We start from the raw sequence: 9,493 nt of genomic DNA, 5'->3' as shown, positions 1-9,493 counted from the left end.
ATGCCTTTAATTTCTTTCGTCTGTCTAATTGCTCTGGCCAGTGTTTCGAGAACTATGTTGAACAGAAGTGGAGAGAGAGGGCATCCCTGTCTTCAGGAACATACCTCAATATTGTAAAAGCAATCTATGCTAAGCCTCAGGCTAGCATCATCCTGAATGGAGAAAAACTGAAGGCATTCCCTCTAAAACCTGGTTGCTGTTTCTTGAGCTGCTTTCCTCCACCGAGCCTTTCTGCCATTACATTCTGCCTCACTTCGGCCCAGACCTATGGAGTCAGCCAACCATAGAATGAATCTCTGAAACCATGAGTCAAAATAAACTTTTCCTCCTCTACGTTATTCTTGTCAGGTCTTTTGGTCACAGCAGTGCAAAACTGACTAAAACAATCTCGTATTCATATCCACCCCTCATGAAATTTCCTTTAAAAAGAAGAGGCCAAGACTCCAAAAGCATCTCACCCTCAAAATAGCCTATATGCTCCCTTGAATGTGTGCTCGTTGCTTTCCTAAATAAACTTGTTTGTGCTTCTACCTGACATGTCTTGAAATACCTTTCTGCAATGTTTTCTAAGGACTCTGTCATCCTGAGTTGAGGTTCCCCTTTCCCAGGACCTCCCTGGTGAGAGCCAGTTGTTAAGCATTTAACCCCACCACTGCTGTGTGTTTTAAAATCATCTGATCATGGATAAATAGAGGGATGGAGAGATGGATACTTATGTGATAAAGCAAACTCAGCAAATATGTTTCTTGTAGAATCTAATGTGTGGATGTACGAAAGTTCACTGTGCAATTAGTCAAATTTTATTTAGAGACAGGGTCTCACTGAGTTGCTTAGTGCCTCTCAGTTGCTGAGGCTGGCTTTGAAATCACGATCCTCCTGCCTCTGCCTCCCAAGCCACTGGGATTATAGGAGTGCGCCACCTGCACACCACCTCAAATTTTTCTTTCTTTGAAAATTTTACTAATAAAGTGTTAAGGGAGAAAAATCTGAAAAACCAACTAACCAAACCCTAAACTCACACAGGAGCAAATAAACCCCTTTATGTGAACTTTTCTTTTATTTGTTATATATGACAGCAGAATGCATTACAATTCATATCACACATATAGAGCACATTTTTTTTCATATCTCTGGTTGTACACAAAGTATATTCACACCATTCGTGTCTTCATATATGTACTTAGGGAAATGATGTCCATCTCATTCCACCCACCATCTTTTTACACCCTTTGACCCCTCCCTTCCCCTCCCTCCCCTTTGCCCTATCTAGATTTCGTCTAATCCTCCCTTTTGTGAACTTTTAACCATTGAATTCTTGGTGCTACTGAGGTTCAAATCCAGACTGAACGGTGTCCAGCTTCCTTAAGGACAAAATCCCAGGAGGAAGCTCTCTGCAGTGGACATTCTAGTTGAGCCTCCTAGTAAACTATAATTTAGAAAGGGTTGTTTCATCTAATCTGTAATCAAATCAGTCCTTGCAAAATCTGGAACAAGCAACTGTTCCCTGACCCCTCAGTTTGCAACAGAGAATCATGAAAAAAACAAAGTAATTTGCTAGACTTAGCATTACTTTCATTAAAAGATAAGTAAAACAAACAAGAAAAGGTGCTATCCAGTTTTTAACAACATTAATAACTACTGCTAATAAAGTCTCCTTGTGTATCAGATATCTGTCTTATACATATTGCCATTTTAACATTTTTTTATTGTGGAAAAAACAGCATAAGACTGACTCTTTTAAATTTTTTTTTTAGTTGTTGATGGGCCTTTATTTTATTTATTTACATGCAGTGCTGAGAATCTAACCCAGTGATTATATATGCTAGGCATGCGCTATATCACTGAGCCACAACCCCAGCCCTAACTTACTCTCTTAACAGACTTTAAAGTGTTCAGTACGATATTATTGGTAACTAGAGGCATGTCTTGCACAACAGATCTCTAGGACTTACTCATTTTGCATAACTGAAACTCTAAACCCATTGATTTTTAATCCTCATAACAGCCTGAAAAGAATACTTTGTTCTTCCCATTTTTAAAATGAGAAAATAGAGAGCAAATGAGATTGAATAATTCACCCAGACTCACACAATGATTGCCTGAAACTGGATTCAAATCTGTCTGTGTACCCATAAAACCAGCAGTATTCTATTTTGCCTAGTGTTTTCTTTTTTCTTTCTTTTGCTCTTTTTTTTTGTAGTTGTAGATGGACAGAATGCCTTTATTTTATTTGTTTATTTTTAAAAAATATTTTTTTATTTTTTAGTTGTAGTCATCAATACCTTTATTTTTTTTTATTTATTTATGTGGTGCTGAGGATTGAACCCCGTGCCTCATTCATGCTAGGCAAGTGCTCTGCTGCTGAGCCCCAGCCCCCAGCCCTTGCCTAATGTTTTCTAAAGAGTCCTAAGGAAATAAATGTTCTTTTTCAATGTTATTAAGCAAAATTCCTTGCTATTAAGATTTTTGTATTGTGCTATATGCATTATTGTATTATAATAATTGTATACATTACATTATCACATACTATAAATGTTGTATAACATATAATTACATATAATCATTCCTTTAGTAATTAAATGTTTATTTTTCCCCCTCTTTTGTTCTTACATCTCTTCTGTTATATGGTTCATGCAGTTATTAACACTTCCCCTAATAGGTGACATCAAGTTTGGGGGAAGTTACATCTGTTACCTAAGATAAAAACCACTGGTTAACCAGATCCAGATTCAGATCCTGACTCTGGTGCCACACTCTCTCCACCAGCCCAACATAGTATTTGTAGCCCTTACGTTTATTCTCTGGGATCCACTGATCTATATGGGTGGAGTTCCTTGACTTTGCTAATTATCATTTCAGCATTGCTAACAAAGGCAGTGACAGAGAAAAAGTCCCACAAGTTCAGTGGCCCTTAATCTTGAATACACAATGAATTTCACAGTGCTTAGTTTGACTAGCTAGTAATTGACATATATTCTAACAGTCCCTTCAAAGGACTTGATATAATAAAACAAAAAGGTAGGGAGAAAACATAAAAACACTTAGAATAGAGGGACAAAGTTCCCCTTTAGATCATGTTGATGCTGGTTTTGAAAGGTAACCCTGGGTCACTGGAACATTATCAGTTGATGTAGACACATGACAAGATTCCACGAATGAGTCAGGGAGGTGTCCTGGGTGCTAGGAGGATATAACAGATCCCACATGTTCACTAATTCTGGACAGAGATTTTGCTTAAAAGTTGCCTTTCCTAGTGTGAGTGAGAATGTTTCACAGAGACAGCAATGGGCTCATTGTGCATCATCACCATCTTGAAAAGCTAAGTGTCACCGATGGAGATCAGATTAGGAGATCTCAGTTTTGCCATAGTGAGCAGCACGGCCCAAGCCCACTCCCAGGAGCCCAATTTCACAGACCAACACCCTCGGCTCTGGTCTCATCCTGGCTGTCTTAGTCAGCTTTAAGTCACTTTTTCCTTAGAAAAACCACATGAAGGAGGCAAGATTTATTTTGGCTCATGGTGTCAGAGGTTTCAGTCCATGGTCGGCTGGTTTCCTTGTTTTTAGGCCTGTGGTGAGGCAGAGCACCATGTCAGAAGGCCAAGGCAGAGGAAAGCTGCTTACCTTATGGCAGCCAGAAAGGGGAGAGAGAGGGACAGGGGAAGTGGCTGGGTACAAAACACACCCTTTCTGGGCACAGAAAGGAAGGAAGTGACCTGCTTCCTTCCACAAGGCCAGGGTTCCTACAGTTTCCACCACCTCCCAATAATGCTATCAAATGTAAATCCCTCCGTGGATTAATCCACTGATGAGGTCAGAGATCTCATGATTTAGACTACACCTCTGAGTATTGCTACATTAGGGACCAAGCCTTCAACACAAGTCTTTGGATGACACTTAATATCTAAACCACAAAACTGGCCATGAGGCAATTAGAGGTAAGGTACAATAGTCCTTTGGATGTATTTGAAAATATTTATTCTCTCCCCTGCCCTTTCCTCCTTAACCCTCTTCATCCCCCACTTCTTATCTCCTCTCCCCACCTCCAGAACAGCTTGGCATTTGCAGTTTTTAAATATCTAGAATGGTGCATTCACCTGATCTTTTTGACCAAGCGAGTTAGTTTTTCTAGTCAGAGCCCTGGGCCATGGTTAAGGTTGAGGATTGTCTAACTGGTGTTGGTGTGTGTGTGTGTGTGTAGGGAAATGGATTGGCTCCTACATGTTAGTGAAAGTACAAATTGGTGTAACACCTCTGGAGAACATTTGGCAACCCTCCATGGGGAATTTACCCTTTGGACATACAGTCAATCTGTTGTATCCACAGGTTCTACAGGTATAGATTCAGATAACTGAAGATGGAAAATATTTGAAAAAAAAAATCGTGTCTGTATCAAAAAGGTACAGACTTTTTTTTCCTTATCACATTCCCAAAACAGTAGAGTATAATGACTATTTACATAGCATTTACATTGTTTTAGGTATTATAAGTAATGTAGAGATGAAGTAAAGTAATGATAAAGCATATGTGTAGGTTATATGTATATAGAGATTTGAGCATCCATGGATATTGGTATTTGCAGGGGGCCAGCGGACTGTCATGGAACCAATCCCCTGTGGATATCAAGAGAAAGCTGTACTCTCAAAGGCTCAAAGATAAGCAGTACAATACTCTTTAAGTAACAAAATATTAATGATTAATGGGACAATTCATGCTATCTTGGGAATGAGGCTATAGGGCTAGGGATGTAACTCAGTAGTAGAGCACTTACTAGTATGCACGAGGTCCTGGGTTCCATCCCCAGTAACAAAGAAGAATAAAAAGAAGGAGAAGGAGGAGGAGAAGAGAAGGAGAAGAAGAAAGAGAAGAAAAGAAAAAGAAAGAAGCTGGCTATAGCCCTAACCCCGTGCCCCCTATCTAATGGACCAGTTAGGAGGAGGCAGGGCCAGTCCAGTGAGCAATAGTCTCCTTCCACATCCAGCTTATAATAACAGAAGTCATTGAAAGACCACCAGAAGTTCAAAGTTAATGTTATTATTTTTTCCCCTACAGTCACTTGAGTAGGATCTTAGGAAAACCTCCAAGACTAATGTGCCTGCAAGAAGGGAAGACACATCTCTTGCTTTCGAGACAGAAGCTTGACACAATTCAGACACTCATGGGCCCAGCTCTGGAATCTACCCAAGATGTCACCCCAAGTTGGAGAAGGAAGATTTTTAAAAGTATGATGAAAAACAGTGATTAAAAAAAAAGTATGTTGGGGCTGGGGATGTGGCTCAAGCGGTAGCGTGCTCGCCTGGCATGCGTGCGGCCCGGGTTCGATCCTCAGCACCACATACAAACAAAGATGTTGTGTCCACCGAAAACTAAAAAATAAATATTAAAATTCTCTCTCTCTCTCTCTCTCTCTCTCTCTCTCTCTCTTTAAAAAAAAGTATGTAGTCATTTTGTTTTATTAAAATAAAAAACAAAGCAAAAACCCTTTAAATTATCTTATTTATTTGTAAATAGTGTCTCCTAGTATAAGTTTAAATGTGGATATTTTCAGAAGGGATTATAGATAGATTCAGACTATAGATAGACTCTGATAGATCCGGAGTCCTCAGCCTTCTCTACTTACATTTTAAACCAAATAAGATTCACACGTATCAATCTCAGTATGAAAATTTGTTGGGAGTTATAGTCTCATTGAATTTATAAAAACTCTTAAGTTGGAGAACAGTTTCACATAAATTGTGCGAGATAATTTATTTTAAATAGTATTTTTTCATTAGACACATTTATTTATCCACAACACTATTTAACATCATTCTTCTTGCCCGTTCAGGACGGGCACTTCAGTCATCTTGTCTGCAGAGGGAATGAGTTGGGGCTACTTATATTTTTCTCATTCTCAATTGCCTCAACCTTCTTTCCTTTACTTAACTAGAAGTTCTCCTATTAGAGGTACAGTTTGTGACCTTCCACAGAGTAATAGATTTGATCCAGGAGAGAAGTCAATCCATAATGTTGGAATTAATATGTCCCCATAGTCTAGTTTATAGAAATGAGTGAAAAACTTACAAGCTTGTTTTCTATAATAAAATCCTTTGTACTTTTCTCCTCTTTACTCTTCTCCATTTGTAATCTTGTGTGTGTGTGTGTGTGTGTGTGTTTGGTTAACAGTCTTTTGTTGAATGGACAAAAGTTGACCCTTCAAATTAGTGGATGTATTCTTTAAATACTGTGCCAAGCACACGAAAGAGCATGTTGTTTTGTAAGGCACTGTTTAATACAAGGGTTAGACAGTTTGGACATATCTGTGACACCCATTGTACCTGATAAGGTCCATCTGGAGTGAACAGGACTCTCTCTCAATAGCAATAGAACAAATAAGATAGAGATCCTGGGAGGAAACTTAATGGAATTCATTCCAGGGAGGATGATTAAAGAATATCTGACTATCTCTTGAAGTCTTGCCTTAGGTCAGACATTCTGGACATAAAGAGCCATGGTAATTGTGATAAAGTAGACATAATATAAAATTTACCAAGTTTGTTTTTAAGGATAGAATTGAAAGGCTTTTGGCACATTCACATTATTTTACAGTCACCAACCACCAATTCATTTCAGAACGTTTTCATCTTGCAAATCTGAAACTTTTTACTAGGTATAATAAGTCCCCATTCCTTCCAGCCCTTGGCAAGCATCAGTCTACTTTCTGTCTTTATGAACCTATCTCATAGAAGTGGATAGCTCAGAAATTGTCCATTTACATCTGGCTTATTTGACTTAGCCTAATGTCTTTAAGATTCATCCACATTAGAGAAGGTGTCAGAAGTTCATTTCTTTTAAGGGCTCAATAATACTCTGTCTGTACATATCATATTTTGTTTATCCATCCATCCATCAATGGGCACTTGCCTTGTACCTTTCAGCTGTAATAATAGTAATACCAAGAACATTGAGGGGATAGATGTTTCTTTGAAACCATTTTTTCAATTCTTTTGGATATATACCCAGAAGTGGAATTGCTGGATAATATGGTAATTCTGTGTTTAATTTTTTGAGGAACCATCAAATTGTTTTCCACAGTGACTGCACCACTTTACATTCCCACCAGCAGTGCACAAGGAGGAAACCTAATATTTTATAGAAGGGAGACACAATCTCTATCTTCTATCTCCCAAATTTGCTACATAAACATCCAGAAGAACATGGGATGAGTGTCTTGCTTTCAAGACATGGATAAATATGAGTGACTCATGGAAGATTGTGTCCCACCAGTACTTACGTCCTCAACCCCATTATAATCATCTTGAGGTTAGCAAACTTATCAGACATTTTCCATAATTTACATCTATAGTGAGTTGAACAGCAGTGCCCAAAGTGTATGTGTATGTCCTGATCTTAGAATGTGGCATTATGTGAACAAAGGGTCTTTACAGATGTGATGAAGGATCTTGAGCTGAGGTCATACTAGATTACACGGCAGTATCTTAAATCCAATGATGGTTCCTTATAAGAGGGATGTTGACAGACAAAAGAGAAGGACCCACAAGCAAACAGGAGACAAGGCCAGTGAAGAGGGGGTTATGAGGATGGGGGAGGGGAGATTGAAGTTACACAGCCTAAGCCAAGGAATGCCGAGCCAAGGGAACACCAGAAGCCGAAAGAGACAAGGGAGGATTCTCCCTTGGAGCATTCAAAGGGAGCATTGTCCCGTCAACACTTTGATTTCTGTCCTGAAGAACTATAAGAGAATAAATGTCTGTTGTTTTAAGCCACCAAGTTTGTGGTCATACATATGGCAGTCCCAGGAAACAAATGCACATCATATGTTGGATGAGGCTGCTCCATAATCATTTTGGACTGCAGCTCATTGAAGTCGGCTCTGAAAAAAGCGAAGATTACAGAATGCAAGTGTCAATCCTCCCTTTTTCACGGTTGATGAGCCATGCATAGAAAAGTAAATAATAAATCCAGTGAGATGCAGTGAATATTGGACATGTCTGTGGGTTATGGAGAAAGTGCTGGGCTGCTTGCCGGAAGGTCAAGGGTGTCTTAAAGCCTTTGCTGCCAATAGCTGCGTGGCCTATACAAGTCCATTGCAAGTCCTTTCATTCCATAGGATACCAGTTATCTGTAAAATGGGATGATGTTGTCTACCCTGCCCCTGTCACATGGTAGTTGTGAGGCTGTGGGACTCACACAAGAAGCCTTACAAGAGAAAGTACTTTAGATGTTTCCAGACACTACACAGGTGTACAGTTACTACAGTCCAGGCATAACAAGACTGGCAGAGCTTACATACTAGAGCAAAAGATCTATCACTGTCTCTTGGATTTGCAGCCTCACTGAAGAGTAGGCATTAAGATAGTCTTGTTTTTAGGACAGATATGACTTTACACCATTGCCAGTGTGAATTTCCTGGAGGTGGTGGGCTCTGAGATGAATTTTGAATTACAGGAAGAATTCTCGGATCATGGGTAGGCAGCAGGCGCCTCTGATAATAAGTTGCAGGAGAAAGAAGGAAATCAAAGGTCTTTTGCATAATTGGCAGGGAAAGGATCCATAAATGGAACTGGGAAGTGTTATAATCAGGGATAATTTGATAAAGAGTCTTGAAATCAAATGTGAATAAGTTGAATCCACCACAGGAGCATCCCCCGATGATGTTGTCAAAGATGCAGGTGTGAGAAATGGATTTTAACTAGTGTTTTGAACCATTGGTAGGGAAGCGAGCCTGGAGGCAAAACTGCAGTTAGTGTGCTTTATTTCAGATGAAAAATGACCCCAAGCTGTTCCAAGGACTCTACAGTTCAGGGGAAAAGGAAAAAAAAAAAAAATCCAAGTTGTAGTTGCTTTAGTTGCAGGAAGGAAGGGGAGATTATTCAGAAGTTCCGAGCTGAGGAGGGTTACAATGGGTAATCAGATGACCTGGGGGAAATGTGTTGGATGCTTAAATGTGGTTACTGAGCTTTCTGTTAAATACAATAAAGTATGATTGCATTTTAAATTAATTCCTAGTGTGCCAGCCTTTGAATTTTTCATGTTTACTTTTACTTTGCATGTCAAGTTGATCTCAATTTTTTTTTTACAAATTTCCAACATAATTCAAGGGGATAATATTCCAGATAAGCAATATTTATGGTTACCGAGTATTTTGTATATTTATTCTGTAGTGATAGATAGGAAGGAACAAAAGTATTAATATATATCTTGCATACACACACACACATATGTATATCTTGCATCAAAACAGATTTTCTTATATGTTATTCATATTAATCTTACAGCTCTGTGATGTAGATAATATCAGTCTCATTTTCCATTTTAGGAATCTCGGCCTCAAAAAGGTTATGTAACATCCCAAAAGGCAAATTATCATGGCAATTGTGGCACGGTATTGGAACATGTCTGTTTACTTAACTGGGCAGGAACCTGCCTACACAATGTGCCAGCTTTCCCTTGTCATTAGAATCCATTTTTTTCCTATCAGCATTGCTAACACC

This window comes from Marmota marmota, unplaced genomic scaffold (assembly GCF_001458135.2).
Source record: "Marmota marmota marmota unplaced genomic scaffold, marMar, whole genome shotgun sequence".
Classification (NCBI taxonomy): Eukaryota; Metazoa; Chordata; class Mammalia; order Rodentia; family Sciuridae; genus Marmota; species Marmota marmota.
The sequence above is the reverse complement of the archived record's forward strand: the minus strand, read 5'-3'. Positions refer to the sequence as shown.